The sequence below is a fragment of the Amphibalanus amphitrite genome, unplaced genomic scaffold (assembly GCF_019059575.1).
Source record: "Amphibalanus amphitrite isolate SeventyFive unplaced genomic scaffold, NRLGWU_Aamphi_draft 000086F_arrow, whole genome shotgun sequence".
In the NCBI taxonomy this organism is placed as follows: Eukaryota; Metazoa; Arthropoda; class Thecostraca; order Balanomorpha; family Balanidae; genus Amphibalanus; species Amphibalanus amphitrite.
Window position 1 is genome coordinate 73,751 of NW_024881582.1, and position 17,331 is coordinate 91,081.

Below are 17,331 nucleotides of genomic sequence, written 5' to 3' on the forward strand. Positions count from 1 at the left end.
TATTCACCATTCTACTTGATGTTCGGCCGTGACCCTCGCCTGCCGATCGATGTGGAAATCGGTGCCCCCATGCAGTAAGGTCAAAGTCTGCGGCCGAGTACATTGACAATTTGTGTGCAGGTCTTGGAGATGCCTACCGTCTCGCCTTGCGATTCTCAGACGCAGGCCACCGGCGTAACAAGTGTGCGTTTGACGCCAAGAGCAGAGCGTGTCAGCACGCGGTCGGTGACCATGTCATGATGTTCTGTGCAGTAGCAAAGAAAGAGCAGTATCATAAGTTTGTGAGACCATGGAAGGCAGGTGTGGTCGAGGGTCGGAAGGGTGATTTGTACTATCGAGTTCGATTGGAGAATGGAAAGCTGGTGAATGTGCATCACAATCGCTTCACACTACACTTGACGGCTGGGCGTGCTCGCCGCGCACCGTATCCTTTTACCGAACGTGCTGCGTGACCTTTTCTGACTGTTCTCACCAGTTTCCAGTTTCGCTGTCTGAGTGCTTTTAGACGTATGACATGATTGTTCTCTTTGTCCGCGGAGGCTTCTCGAGTCGCTGCGGACAGTCTCCACTTGAACGTCACCGAGTACAGTCCTCGGTGGCGGTGCGCGGCTCCGCCGGCGCCCCGATGTGCGGCGGTGTAAGTGAAGTGACGGAATCGTGCACCGCGCACGATTCCGACGGCACCCCCAGCGGGCTGCCAGAGTGAACGGGTTGCCGAAGTGAACTGGCACCTCCAGCGGGTGGCCAAAGTGAACAGGCACCCTCAGCGGGCTGCCAAAGTGAACGGGCACCCCCAGTGGGCTACCACAGTGAACGCCACTGAGCGCGTAGCTCAGTGGCAGTGCGCGAATTCGCCGGCGCCCCGACGAGCGCCGGCGTACTGCAGTGCAGTGAAAGAATCTGACGGCGCCCCGTCCGCGGCGGCGCCGAGTGTCCGCCCCGGCGGACTCTGAACTCTGAACAGTGAACTTCATCGACAGTGCTCATTGTGCTTTCTGGTCTTTCTGTCTTCATCCTCGTCTAACATTCATCATCGTCTATCGTACGGATTTCTTCAATGCATTCTTCAAAATTCAACTAAGTTTTCCTCCGCTACAAGAAATGTCCCGGCCTCCACCAGAGGCTCGTTAGGGTCGGCGACAGATACTGATAAGGCATCTTATCAGCTAGGGGACGACGCGGCACGCAGCGAACGCGCACGGCGGCTCGGGATGAAAGGGAGGGAGAGAGGGAAGGAGTAGGTACAGTGGACACATCGGAGCCGCCTGCTCGTGGCGAGTCCGCGCACCGGTCTGGTGGCGAGGTGCTCCGGTCTTCCAGCCGTCTCCACCAAAGTCTGCAACCTGCTGCGTCCCTGGGCTGGGCCCGGGGACGCTGAGCTATGATTAGCCAGGCAGGCCGCGCCGCGCCGACCGGCCCATGCGGCGGGGCAGTCGCCCACGACCGCAACGGGGCCCAGCGAGCGCGGCCTCCCACCCAGCGACATCACCCCCGAGACGGACAACCCGGACCTCACAGACCGGACCCACCTGCTGCTCCAAGACGTGACCCCCGATCGACCGGACTGCGACCGACCTGATCATCGAATCAATACCTCACCATTCTCCAACTAAACTGCAATGGACTGCGGGCGAGGGCGACAGAGTTGGCCAAAAGGATCGCCGACGAGAGGCCACATGTGGTCGCCCTCCAGGAGACAACCCTTCCTCCGGACCTGCCGTTCCCGGTGGAGCTCCTGAGACTCGGGTTCTCGGTCGCTGTTCGGGTGGACGAGCCGGCGCAACCAACGCACAACCTGGACCCCCCGGACCTGGGGCCGCCTTTCTCCCCGGTGACTGACGGGACGGCGCGTGCACCGGCCGACCGAGGTGGCCGAGCCGGGAACCCAGCGGGGGCTCCTCGCGCCCCTCGGCCCGGCGGACCACGGGCCAGGACCTGCCGCGCCAGAGGAGAGCCGCCGGAACGCCGCTGCCGGGGATGCCGGAACAAGAGAGCCTGCGCCGACAAACGGGCGCCCGGGACCACCGACCGACCGGAGGAGCCCTCGAGGACGGAGCGAAGGGACGTGACCTCTCCGAGCCGCGAGCGCAACACGGAAACCACTCCCCCGCCGCCCCTGCTCGGCCCGTACCGTGACGGAACGCGCCTGGAGCGGGCCAAGGGGGGTGTGGTGATCCTGACTCGGAACGACCTCGCCTTCGACCCACTACCGGCACCATACCAACCTGAGAGAGACAGTCGGCCGGTGACCGCGGGCGAGGTCGGACGCGCGGATCGAGCGCTCCGCTGCCGGGCTCGTTCCTAGTGTGCCCAGTGTTTCTGTGCCGTGGAGTGACCTGTGGGGTGTTTTTTCCCCTGCGCCCAGCGAAGCCGGTGACTTTTTGTGGTGCAGTGATGGAGCCAGACACTGCAGTTCCCACCGAGGAGCGTCAGTCCGTGAGCGAACTTGTTCGCAACTACAGCGACCCGCCCAGTGATTGCCATGGCGGCGGTAAGCGTGACAGGTCGGAGTCGGGCGATCCAGCGCCCGCTGGCAAGCGCGGCGCTCGCGAGCCTGGGCGAAGTCCTACTCCTCGAGGCGGTAACGTCAACGTCAAGGAGTACCTGGAGACCGCCCTTGAGCAGCTGGAGACCAGGATCATGTCATCGATCTCTAAAGACCTGCAAGACTTCCGGGAATTCATCACCACGGAAATCAGTGCCCTGAACGATCGCGTTCGCGACCTAGAGCAACACGTGGAGGAGCGGGACTGCGAGGTCGCAGAGCTCACCACCACCCTGGCCTCAACGAGGAAGGAGTTGAAGGAGCTCCAGAACAGGACCGAGAACGCGGAGATGAACTCCAGGATCCCCTGCCTCATCCTATCGGGCCGGGCCATGGCGCCCCGCCGTTCGCCGGGCCTGGGCGCGCCCCTGCCGCCGGCCGGTCACGCCGTGCCTCCGGGCGGTGCGGCGGCCGGCCCCGCTGACCGTGCGTCAGCTGGCGCGCCGGCCGGGCCCGGCCGCGGCGCCGCGGGCGGGGCGCGTGGTGAGCGCCAGGGCGGCGGGCGGAGCGCGGGCGAGGTGGAGGACGTCAACGGTCTGGTGATTGATGCTGTGCGCGCCCGTCTTCCCGGTCTGGACATCGCGGAGGACGACATCGACCGAGCACACCGTCTCCCGGGACCCAACCACAAGGTTATCGTCCGCTTCGTGCGCTCGGGACTGGGAAGTGTGCGCGACCGGCTGATGACCAGACGGCTTGAACTTAGAGGACACAACGATCTGTTTATCAACGAGAGTCTGACAGCGCAGAAGAACGTCATCTACCGCTCTCTGCTTGAAGCGAAGAAAGCCGGCCAGATTTACGCAGTCTACACCAGGTGGGGGCACGTGCACTATAAGGCTGAAAAGTTCGGCACGAGTACGAGGGTCGATTCGGTAGATAAGCTGCGCGAGCTTAAGTTTAGCGTGAAAGAATGAATGATTTAGGTCACCGTGTTTGTGCTTCGTGTGCGTGTTTCAGTATTATCGTGTGTTTTCAGTTTTATGCTCTCATTTTTTGTTTTCCATTAGAAGTATTTAGTCTTGGTAATTTGCAGCTCCTTAAAGTCAATTTAAGGTTTACTTTCTCAGCAATTGTGTTAAATGTTTGCGAGTTTTTTCTCTATCTCGCTCGGAGGGATCTGCTTTCGATTGTCATAACCGGCGATGTTATTTTATGTGTTTCGATCCTTTTCTGTGGTTGTTCTTTTTATGTTGACAGACCGCACTCTCCGACCAACAAAGTCGTGGTGCCTGTGGCGGCGGCGGCGGCTGCGGCGGCCGTGGCCCGGTCGGCGCTGCTGCTGGGGGCGGGGGCGGCGGCCGGGCGGGCGGGCGCCACGGGCGGATCGTCTCTGCTCCGGCGCTGGTGTCGGCCGGTGACGCTCCCCGCGGCCTGTTCGTCGCAGCATCGTAGCCCAGCCATTCAGACCCTTTTCCCAGGCCTTCGTAAGTGCCAGCATGTAACTCAATTTCCAGCCAGATGCCTCAGCTTGAACATGAACATGCATACATATAGAGAATTACACGCGGCAGCACGTTTACTAAACAATTCAAACTAGACAAAGTCGTAATATGAAAATAGTATCCTTAACCCGCGCACCGACGGGGGGGGGGGGCGGATATCCGCCCCCCCTGAGGTTTTTCGCGAATAGCGGGAAAACGCGAAATTTGATATGACTATAACCTCATCAATTTTACACATGGTGTGCAAGTTTGAACCTCCTACCTTTTAAGGTCAGGTCACCAGGTCACTTTGAATGACCCAACCTCAAGTCACTTTTTTGCAACTTTGTCACCGTGCCAGAGCTACAGTAGATGTCGGAGGCCTTTGAAACTCGCAGGATATTATAAGGTCATTAGTAGCTACAATTTGTATATCTCGGAATTTTGATATCGGTGACCTAAGGTCAGGTCAATTTCGCGACCTCCCCATTATAAGTCAATGGGGGAAAAATCAACTCCCTGTTTTTACCACTAAAACGGGTCGGAATGGCCCCATATACCATACATGACTTCATATACGATCAACCTTCACTACCTTGAGGTCTGTTTTGCTGTTGTTCAGCTGTGAGGTCATGTGACGTCACCAAAGGTCACCAAAGGTTTTTGGCCAATAACTCCGTACAGGAACAAGATACAGACGCGTGGATGGTCTCATTGTGTTCAGCTCGTCAAGACGCATCGAATGATATACATGATGACCTCGAGGTCACGTGACCTGAGGTCAACCTTTGACCTTGACCTTTCGAGGTCAACATATATATCATTCGATGCGGATTGACGAGAGGATCACGATGATGCCCTTAGTTTGTTCCTATCTTGACTAATTCGAAAGTTATTCGAGAAAAACTCTCTCCATATCTAGCGCCGCCATTTTGACTTTTTCGACCCCTGTGACGTCATCTTTGACCTGACCTGAAAATGACCTTAGTAAAAATTGTAGATCTTGGCCGTGCGTATCCGATGCCGTTTACCGCTTGTCGCTATCTTGCTTCGTTCTCGAGATCTCAGGGGGGGGCGGTCATCCGCCCCCCCCCCCCGTCGGTACGAAGTTGGCGCAGACCCCCGTCGGTGCGCGGGTTAAACGTAAGAGGATTAGGGTCTCAACACAAGCGCAGAGACGTTATGCATCATTTGAAAACCACAAACGCAGATATAATATTTCTTCAAGATACACACACTGTAAAAGAGAAAGTATCTTCGTTTAATCTACTCTGGAATGGCAGATCATATCACTCGCATCATACAAGCAACTCTCGGGGCACATCAATCCACCTAAGCAAAAATCTGCCACATGATATTATTTCACAGTTCATAGATGACAAGGGAAATTACGTTATATTGCAGTGTAAAATAGGCACAGATGTATATCTGTTAAGTAGCATATATGGTCCGAACCGTGATGAACCAGAATTTTATTCCCGGCTCGATGAAATCCTGGACGAAGCCGCCTATGATCATGTTCTTTTGGGAGGTGACTTTAATTTTGCTTTAAATGCAAAAGATGATAGTTTCGGGTACGTGAATGAGAATAACGTTAATGCTAGAAAAAAGTGGATTCACGTGTGTAATAAGCACAATATAATTGATATATGGCGACAATACCACCCCGAAAAACATGAATATACATGGTATAGACCAAATTTCAGCCAAGGCGCAAGGCTCGATATGTTCTTCACTAGTGATCATCTATCCAATATGTGCAACGACGTGTCTATAAATCTAGGATATAGAACAGATCACAACATGTTATCAATGACCTTAAATCCAATCGAATCACGTGGACCAGGACTATGGAAATTTAATGAATCCCTACTAAATGATGATGAATACATAAAGTCTATTATCGATTGCATCGACCAAACAGTACATGATTACTGTGTTCCTGTTTACTCAAACAGCTTTTTGTCTGATATTAGCAATTATAAAAATATTCTGTTTCGTATAAACGATGATTTATTCTACGAAACACTGTTGATGCTGATAAGGGGAGAAACGGTAAAATTTTCAAAAAGAAAATCCAAACTGCGAAGAAAGAAGGAAAAAGAACTGGTCAATGAAGTGGATAAGGCTTATTCACTATACACGCAAGATAGATGCGTAGAAAACGCTTCCCATCTTCAGAAAAGTAAGGAAGAACTAGAGCATCATCGACAAACATACATAAATGGCCTGATCATTAGGTCCAGGACAAAATGGCATGAGGAAGGTGAAAAGTCTTCAAAATACTTTCTAGGATTAGAAAAGAGAAATGCAATTAAAAAAACTGTGACAACACTCAAAGTAAATGATAAAACAATAACAAGTACAAAGTCAATGTTACATATATTCACAAATGATATGCAAAATAAATACAACAATACACACACCTTGACACCAGAGGTTGACGATTATATTAACACAAATGTCACGACCACCTTAACAAGTAACGAGCAAAACATTTTGGAACAACCTATATCATTCCAAGAATTAACGGACGCAATAAAGAACATGAAAAAAGGTAAATCTCCTGGGTCAAATGGATTTACCGCATGCTTTTTCAGACACTTTTGGAATAGAGTAGGACCCTTTCTCTTTAGAGCGTTCACTTTCTGCGCCGCTCAAGGGAAAATGCTGCAGTCACATAAGGAAGGCATAATTACATTAATCCCGAAACCTGGAAAAGCAACAAATAATGTAAAAGCCTGGCGTCCTATAACTCTTCTAAACGTCGACTTCAAAATTATATCTTCTGCCGTTTCCTCCAGACTACAGCGTGTAATCGAAAAATTAATAGATCCAGCTCAAACTGCATATATCAAAGGGAGATACATCGGAGAGAATGCAAGACTTGTTTATGACGTGATTGATAGAGTGGTCAATAACAAAGATTCCGGTTAAATAATGTCAGCAGATTTCGAGGCAGCCTTCGATTCCCTATCATGGGAATATTTGTCAAAGGTTTTAGGGCAATACAATTTCGGACCTTACTTGCAGAAGATCATTAAAACGTTGTATCTTAACCCGGAAAACTTTTCTAGAGTAATATTAAATGGTCATCTTGGAGATAAAATACATCTAAAATGCGGGATACGACAAGGTGACCCGGTTTCCGGATACCTCTTTAATCTTGCTGTTAACCCGCTTGCAAATCAAATAAAATCTTCCAACAAAATTACAGGTATCAAACTTGCAAACAGCATCGAAGTTCGTATATCTCAATATGCCGACGATACTTTACTTTTCCTAAAAAACTCCGTTGATTGCTTGCAGGTTGCATTGCGGGAATTGAAAGACTTCTCCAATATATCCGGCCTAAAGCTAAATGTAGAAAAAACGTCATGTCTTTCCATTGGCGAACCTAAACGGCAGAATATGGAGGATCACGGCGTCAACTAGGTAGACCGTATGAAGGTGCTAGGTGTAACATTCATAAACAATAACAAAAACATTACTCAAATAAATCTAGAACCAAAAGTAGCAAACATTGAAAGGGAAATAGCTCAATGGAAAAGGAGACATCTAACCCCAATAGGAAAAATAACTGTTATTAAATCACTATTGATATCTAAGATAGTGCATTTATTAATAGCTTTACCAGATCCCACCCAACAAGAACTAAAAAAGATTGAACGTCTATTTTTCTCGTTTCTTTGAGGTGGCCAACGGGATCCCATCAAAAGAGCTAAAACAATACATGACTACGAAAGTGGAGGACTACGGATGCTAGATATCAATGCCTTTGCAAACAGTATGAAACTGACGTGGCTAAAAAGATTAAACACTTCAAATGCTCCGTGGACACAAATGTTAGAATGTAGCTTACCAAACGCCAGAGATATTCCACTATACGGTGCTAAAAAACTAACAAAAGTAGCGAATAGAATACAAAATCCATTCTGGAAGGACGTACTTCAGACATTTATCACTTATAACTCTCTTTCCAAGCCAGACACGCCTTCATTACTAACCGAAAGTCTTTGGTACTCAGACTACGCAAAATTTAAAGGCTTCATCATCAAGGACTGGGATCGTAAAGGACTTCGATTTATCGTAGACCTTTTTGACGAGAAGAATAGAAAGTGGTACACAAAGGATATGCTAGAGAACAGATACAACATAAAAATGACATTTCTTTGCTATTCAAGTTTAATAAGAAGCTTACCAAACATACCAAGTTACGAATTACCTGTCAGTATCGAACGTCCCATAATACCCTCCAAAATGAATCTGATATTAAATCATCCGAATTTCCCTCGCTTAGCATATCACACGTACGTAAAAAGTAGAAAACGCGAAATAACCCATAATCGTGCCAGGGATAAGTGGATGCGTGATGTGGGATACTTTGCTCAACAGAGTTTCATTAAGCTTTCAAAAGTAACACAATCAACTCGATTAAAAATGTTCCATTACAAGCTCATCAACCGTATTATCACAACAAATAGATACTTAAAGATAATATCCATTAAAGATGACGATTCTTGCACATTCTGCAAGCAGGAATGTGAAACAATATTACATATGTACTGGGCATGTCCAATAGTACAATCATATATAACATCTATAAAAATAGCATTTGGGAGATCATTAGCGATCAATCTAGAAAGCCCGAAATCGTGGTTTTTCTTTGAACATTTAGACGACATAGAAATAGTTATAGTAGCATTAGCGAACATAGTTATTTATGAAGCTAGATACAATGAAATAGTTCCTAACATAGTATCTCTCAAAGATAAACATAAAAGGGAAGCTGAAGCCGAGTTATACATGGCTAAGCAGGCTAAGCAGTCAAATCTCTTACACACATTCGAAAAGAAATGGGACAAAGTCAAACAAGTGTGCGACATTCAGCCGGAAACTACATTAAACCAGAGAACGACTTAGAGAACTTACTTACAGTCATTCAAAAACTTAAAATCATCAATCCAAAACTCATTCATGTATCAATCCCACTGAACTCTATAATGTGGAAGGCGCATCGGCCGCCAGATGGTGTCCAACGGTGCCGCCATGTTGCGCAGACCAGGAAGCGGCCGCCGCCTGTGTTGGGGAATAGGGAATTCGGGACCTCGATTTACGTTTGCGGTCGCTGCATCCGTTACATTCAAGCTATGTGGACACGGAACCCGGCATCTTACGCAGAATTGAGTGGAAAACAAGATGAAATCCTAAAGAATCCTCAACTACAAGGAACTAATACGTTAAACCCTTATAAGTCAATGGGGAAATATGAAAATTGCTATTTTGGCGCCGAGAATGATCTGAAACTATCTCAAGCATATAGAATCATGATTTCATGCACTCCTTGCAAGGTTCTATGCTTCATATTTGCATTGCTGCCCTTGCGTGACGTCATTTGTGACGTCACAAGGGTCACAATTTTTCTTCAATAACTCCCGATCAAATTGAGCTAGCGAGTCGGGAAAGCCACCAATAGACTCAGGAAGACCTGCCGAATCGAATGATATGCGACATGACCTCTTTCGACCAGCTTCGTGACCTGGGGGTGCTGACCTGAACTTGACCTGAGGTCAACACCCTAAGTTGACCTGACCCGAACAAAAAGTCTATCACTCGATGCGCCTGAGCTAGCTGAACACGATGATGCCAAAATCGCGGCTCTACGGCCATTTTTGGCGAAGTTATTTACCAAAAACTGAACCCGTGCCTTAGATCACTTGACCTGACCTCAGAGGTCACCGGTTGACCTGAGACCTTTACAGCGGGTTCCTACCAGTCACTCTGCATTATACTTTGCCGCATACGACCACTTAACCGCTTAGTTCTAGTTAAATTAGCGGCGCATTAGCGAGGTGGGTTCAATCAACCCCCTCGGCCGGGGCAATTGTAGGTCCGGCGAGTGAATTTGAGGAATTCTGAAGATACGATCGTGTTCCCCACTCAATTCTGCGTAAGATGCCGGGTTCCGTATCTACGTAACTTGAACGTAACGGATGCGGCGGCCGCAAACGTAAATCGAGGTCCCGAATTCCCTATTCCTCAACACAGGCGGCAGCCGGTTCCTGGTCTGCGCAATATGGCCGCCACCGTTAGACACTACGGCCAATAGGGTTGAAGCGGCAGTGCTCCCCTGTGATCAATCCACACATCGTCACAACATTCACAAAAGCAGCGCATTGCTGTACATGGTATGCTTCTGAGGTTACTGCGTGTGATCCTTAGCTTCCTATCCTATCATCCCCAGAATCCAGTCCTCTATCTTTCAGCGTTCCCCAAGATGATGCTGGCGGCGAGCTGGCTGCGGAGGCGTGCGCCGGCTGGCCCACGCGCCGGTCTGGAGACGGCCATTAAAGGGACCCTCCCACCTTCAAAAAAGTTAATGAAATGGCATGAAAGTGATGTCGCTCGATTCAGAAAGAGCAAAAACGAATATCTACCAAATTTCACTGAAAAATATTCACCAGTTTTCAAGATATTAGACTTTTACTTTTGTTTACTTTTTTGGGATCTCCGCTGTTCCTAGCGACTTCATTTTGGAAGTGCGGCGTTCGCGGCAGATGTTGCGTGCAAATAGCATATACCACCACTGCTTTACAAAGATGTTAGTATAAGGTTTTAAAATCGTTAGATCACCGCTGACGTCACAAATTCTAAGGGGGCATCTCAATGCATTAGCCCAGGGGTCGGCAAATGGTGGGGCATGCCCCCTTTGGGGGTAATGGAGCCCTCGGCCGGGGGTAATGAGGGTCTCTGAGAAAGCCTCATCTTAGAATTAATGGCTCCCTTGAGGGACATGCATCACGACTGTTTGGCCTCAGACTTAAAAGATAGGTCCAGGCCGAACGCTAGCCGTCGCCCGTCTGATTGGCGTTTTCATAGCATCTAACGTAAAGTGGGAGGGGCCGATCGGACCCCCAGCCTCCCGGCCTGTGAACTGGAGCTTTGCAGTAAAAAACGGGCGTGCCACCCGTGACGTTAGGAAGCCGCTGCTACCCAATTTTAAGTTCCATGGCCATTGGGTGACTTTCAAGAGGTCAATGTCAATTGTCGAGAAGATCGGGACCCGCCGTAACTTCTTGAATTCAGATTTTGTGGCCTACCATGATCCCAAGAAAGAACTAACAAGTCAACGGTTATTTGTGTCAAGGTCATGTGTCAGGTTTTAGGGCAGGTAAAAAAAAAACTGATCGGCTCGAGGGTACAATTTTGTCGTGATCCAACGCTTTTTATACACTACCCAAAATACCCAAAGGGTCGCGGAAGGGTTTCAGTAAACTTTTTATTTCAGTAACTTTTCAGTAAACTTGACATTTCAGTAAACTTGGTTGTGTAGGCAATGGGGTCTGGTAGGTGGGGTAATGGCCCTGCCTGGCGCCCGAAAAGGGGGCACGGCCCCGAGGGACCTGCTGACCTCTGCATTAGCCCCTTAGAATCCGAAAACTGCAAGTTTGAAATTCCATATCTCCGAATTAAAGCATTTTTCGATGTTGTGTGTGCCCAAACCGGTATTTGCAGGCCATGGCCACCAATTTGGCTATCTCAACTCAAAACTAATGTTAAGGTGGGATGGTCACTTTAACTAGTCCGATATATACCCCGTTTACATGAGTCAGCGAAAATGACGTTTAGAACGGATATTTCCGTTTAGCGAAAAGTGCGCAAGTTTCGACTCATGTAAACTGGTTTGGGCGCGCAAAAATGACGATTACGCGGAACGGAAATATCCGATGAATTAATGGGAAATATCCGTTTAGGACGTCAGGTCTAAACGGATTTTTTTGCGCATCTAGCAGAAAATGACATGAATATGCATGTTTTATCGATGAAATTTTCTAGTTTACACATCAAAATACATATTTATCTTGAATGGTAGGTCTAATGACAATGAGATCCACTTTTTGCCCCTGATTTCGCGCCATTGTAGCAGATTCATAAAGTACCTACATAAGTGTTGAGAGGAACGTCCTATGCTTCAAAAGGAAAGCATTCTAGTTTAGGGGTAATTTCATTTATTTCTTAGATTCAACAATCAGGGTTCAATTCCAGGGCAACCAACATAGCCTTCCCAGCCAGTCGCTCCCTATAGCCGCTTGGAACAGCATGCTAGTGCCATTTAGTGCTTGGTACACTGGATATGGTGCTTGATTTATTTTGCTTTAGTACATGCTCCCAAACAATTTTCTCTACCTAGGTACTTCAAACTTCCTAGCAGTGATTCAGATAACTTATGCTTCAGCGAACAGCCACCAGACGGCAGGGCACGCAGGCTGGTTGGGACAGTAACTTGGCTGCATGCCAAAATATACACAAGACACACATCCAAATTTACTCAGTGATACTGCCATCTGCCCCCCCCCCCCCACCAATATTTAAATGTTCACCTTATTGTTCCAAAGAAGTAGATTCTTCAGTGGTGGGAAGGTCTCTGAAAGTTTGGTTAATCTCGGATGGTGGAAGCAGGCAACTGGCAAGTTTTGTGGAATTTGTAGAATCATACCTAACCTTACCTACCAACCTAACTTTCAACATACCATCCTACAAACACACCTACATGCCTACAACCTATTATACCAAACTACTTCCTACCAATCTACGAGGTCAACCAGCCTACCAAACCACATAGGTACTACTCAGACTTCGTCTTCACATCTTACCTGGTGTGATTTAGAGTGGATTATTCTATGCATTTTGAAAATTGCACTGATAGTGTCTTAAAGTTTGGTGGTGAGTAGATGTAATTTCTGTTATGACTAAAACACATGGAAATGATGGATACTGTGTTGCACCCGACAGTCAAGCAATGCACCCACAGAACACATCTCAATCTACTACACAATACACCTAGTACTGATCTGACCCCTGTCTTTTAAGAACTGAGCAGCTAAAAGCAAAAAATGAAAATAAAATGCTGGAATATTCAAGTGCTTCAAATGTGTCAACCAAAAATGTAAACACAATCCCGCACCATCCACTTTCATACCAATGTTTTCTGAAGTGTGGCACCATCCTGCACATCCTTTCATGCATTTTCATTTTGTCAACTTACTGGAGGTCCATCATGATGAGCTCTGACTATCATGAGCTGTCTTAGCCTTTTTCTGAAACCAAAAAGACTTTCAATATAGATGTGCTCTTCAATGTTGTCCAAGACCTCAATTGTTTACTTGCTTTCTGACAGTTAATCACACTTCTTTTATGGCACACAAGTAAAATAATGGCTTGTGCCATGATTATTTCCAATTCTACATACAAAACTTTTAAGAATCAAGTAAATTAACAGGGGCGCGGGAACTACTTTCCGACTGGGGGGGGGGGGGGGCACACCATAATAGAGATCAACCTAGGGTACCCCCAAATCTAGTTTTCTTACCGGTTTTAGGCCACTTGTTTTTCATCCCTCGGCTTTTTCAACAAAAAAGAAAACATTTGCAAAAAAAGTGTGGTATTCCGTCTCAAAGCTGTGGGGGCACCGCCCCCACGGCCCCAGAGTTGGGGGGGCAAGCTGCCCCCACTGCCCCCCCGGCTCCCGCGCCTATGTAAATTAATCCTAAAACAAGCACAAATAATGGACGCCGGTGAAAACAGGGCGCCGGAGGGCATATTAGTCACGTGACATTTGGAACTTCTCCCCCCTCCGTGGGCCTTCTACGATGCTAAACGTCACGTGTGAATTTCACGAACCTTGATCAAATCGCCCCAGGCGCCCTGTTTTCACCGTCGTCCCAAATAATGCTTGATAGGAGCTGCGCCAGACATGTAAAAATGCGCAAAATATCCGTATTTTTCGGGCTGCCGGCGTAAAGGGAATTATCCGTTCCGGAACGGATTTTTCCGATAAGGCTCATGTAAACGGGGCCACCGAAACACATTTTTCCGTTCCCTGGCTAATCGGATATTTCCGTTTAGGCTGAATGACTCATGTAAACGGGGTAATTGAGGGGTGAGCGCGGCGCCCGCCCGGCTGTCGCTGCCGCTGCCGCTGGCGCTGGCGGGTGATCGGCTGCTGCAGCTGCCGCCGCTGCCGCCGGGGACCCGCCTGTTCGGTCCTTCCGCTTTAACTCTACTTTCAAACGCTCTTTTTTTGTCATTATGTTCCATTCACTGCTATTTCGTTTTCATTGTGAGCTGCTCTTGTTTTTGCGTTCCGCGTATTTCGTTTTGTTGCGGTCACGTGAAAAAAAAAATTAAAAAAAAAGATATGACTGGAATCATGGCGCAGTTATTTTGTTATTGTTTTGTTTGCTCTGCTATGGATTATTTAATGCATTTATACATTGTCTTTAGAGCTCATAGCAGTGCTCCGTCTTGGTTCAGGGTCCATACTTGCCAGTTGCCATGATTTGCGTGCTGTCGCCGCGTCCCGGCGACTCCGGGAGTCTGTGATATTCGGCCGGCGGGCGACCCCATATACATTCCCAGGTCGGTAGCTAGTGCTGAGCGGCGGCCAGGCTGTTGTGATGTACGCGCCACGCCGCGTCGTGTCATCGTGTCACGTGGGATGTGTTCGTGTCGCTCGGCACACCGTGTATCCGGAAAATATACACCGATAAAGCTAAAAAAAAAACCTGAGAGAGACTGCTCGACCTACATCGGAGCCGTAGCCATACACACATCGGACAGGACCATAAACATCGTGAACATATACAGCCCACCGGCCCAATGGACAGGACAAGGAACCCAAGAACAGTCACTCGAACTCACCAGGCTAGTACCTCCAACCAGCAGCTTCATCCTGGGCGACGTAAACTCACACAGCGACTCATGGGACCACTACCAGCGTCCATCACAGCTTGGTCTCCAGATCGAAGACTGGATCACGGACTCTGGCCTGTTGATCCTCAATGACGGCTCCCACACCCGTGTCAACCCAGCCACGGGCGGACTCTTCACTCCTGACATCACTCTGGCCACTGCTGATGTCGGAGCGACGGCGGAGTGGAGCACGCGGCCGAACCTCGGGTCCGACCACCTTCCGATCAGGACCACCGTGACCGCCGACCTGCCACCGACCCGCCGGGGCAGGGGGAAGTTCTCCTTCCGCAAAGCAGACTGGACGGGCTTCAGGGAGTCTCTGGAGAGGAAGATGTCGGAGATCAACGCGGACGCCCCCATCAACCAGCTCAACCAACAAATCACGACAGCCATCACGTCATGTGCACGGAAACATACCGTTCGGAAACGGCAGAAGCGCGAAGGGCCCTTTCTGGAACGACAAATGCGAGGAAGCAGTGAAGGCTGCTGATGCAGCCCTCCGGACGGCCACGCAACCAACTCGCTCCAGGGCCGACGTGGAGGCATACCAGCAGGCGCGAGCCGAAGCCGACAAGGTCATCACCGCTGAGAAGAGAGCCCACCTGGACAAGACGCTCAAAAACCTCAGACCGGACGCTGACCTGTGGATAATCATCCGAAACCTAGACGGAAGACGGACCCCCAAGCCAAAGGAGTCCATTCAACGAGAGCAGAGAGGCCCCACCCCGCCCTCGGGCCCCGCCGTCATCGATAAACAGAAGGCAAACCTTTTTATCAGAGAGTATGCCGCGGTCTCACGGATCAAGCTGGACAAGAACGCTGACCGTCAGGTCAACAAAGAGGCTAGACACGCCACCGGCCCCTGCCGATGCAACGGCCTGAAAACAGGACTGTGCTCCCCGTTTTCCAGGAGAGAGCTACATAACGCTATAGGCAAGTTGAAGTTAGGCAGCGCTTCCGGCCAGGACGAGGTAGCTAACGAGATGCTGAGACAGCTGGGCCCGACGGCGGAGAGGACGTTGCTCCACCTCTTGAACACGTCATGGCGCTCCGGCGAAACCCCAGCAGCCTGGAGGCAAGCCATCATCGTACTAATTCTCAAGAAGGGGAAGCCCGCCAGCGCCTCCGGCAGCTACCGGCCTGTCTCCCTGCTCTCTTGCATCGGGAAACTCGCGGAGCGCCTGGCTCATCGGAGATTTCAAGCCTGGCTCGAAAGTCACCACAAGATGGATCCCAACCAAGCCGGTTTTCGCAAACTCCACAACACAAATGATCAGCTGATCAAGATGACCCAAAGCATCTTCGACGGATTTGAGTCCAAAAGCCCTAAACGATCTGCACTGGTGCTGCTGGACTTCCAGCGAGCCTATGACCGCGTATGGCACGCAGGACTGGCCGCCAAACTGGCCCGCCTTGGCACGCCCGCTTGCGTCATCAGGTGTATCATGGCCACGCTCCGCGACAGGCGGGAGCGGGTGCGGTGGGAGGCTTCCGTCTCGGACAGCCGCCTGTTCCCCCAGGGCCTGGCCCAGGGATCCGTGCTGGCTCCTCTACTCTGGAATATCTACGCCATATCCTCCCGTGGGCCCCACCTGATGTGCACATCTCGGTGTACGCGGACGATCAAGATGGACGGCGGTCTCACCTTCAGTGAGAACATCAAGAAACTGAAGAAGTCGATGGCCAGACGCAGAAGTTGCCTGGCCGCCCTCGCCGGACGCAGCTACGGCTGCAACCGCCGCACACTCCGAGCAGCCTATTTAGGATACATCAGGTCTATGGCGGACTACGGCTCGGCAGTCTATATGACACATGCCGCCCCGGCCTCCAGACAGTCACTGGAAGCGGAGCAGAACGCCTGTGCCCGGATCATCACGGGCTGCATCCGCCCGACCAGACGAGACGCGCTGCTCGCCGAGGCCCAACTGGAACCTCTCACGGTAAGAGCCAAGAAACTCTCCTCCAATGAAGCTCAGAGATTGAAGAGGCTCCCTCCCGACAACCCGGTTGACCGGAGGTCCCACCGAGACTCAAGTACAGAGTCCATGAAGCCTGGATACGAGAGGTACAGCAAGCCGGCACGAGCTCCGACCCACCCCTGCCGTGCGATGAGGACGTCGTGCTGGCTGCAAAACCCTGCGTGCGGCGAGTTGCTGCCTGGATGGCGAGCGAGGCGGGCATAGCGGAGCTCCCAGCGGAGCCGCTGGCCCTGATACCGCCTGTCTTTCTACCGGAAACCACAAGACTGACAACATCGACCTCCCTGACGGCGCCCACCTCGCGCACAGACCCACCGGAGGCGAGAAGAGCGGCGGCGGAGACGACGCTGGCGTCCCTCCCGCAGCCCGACGTGTCCATCTGGACCGACGGCTCGGACAGGAGTGGCACGCACGACGGCGGAGGAGGAGCCCTGCTGATCCACCACGAAGAGTCCCGCACCGTCCAGCTTACGGTAGCGGCGGGAAAGGTGTGCAGCAGCACTAGGGCCGAGCTCGTGGCCATCCACGAGGCGCTGACCGAAGTCGCGGGCGACCTGCCCGACCGGCCGAGCTTCTTCCTCCTGTGTTGCGACTCGCGAGCGGCCATCGAGTCGCTGCAGGACGCGGCAAA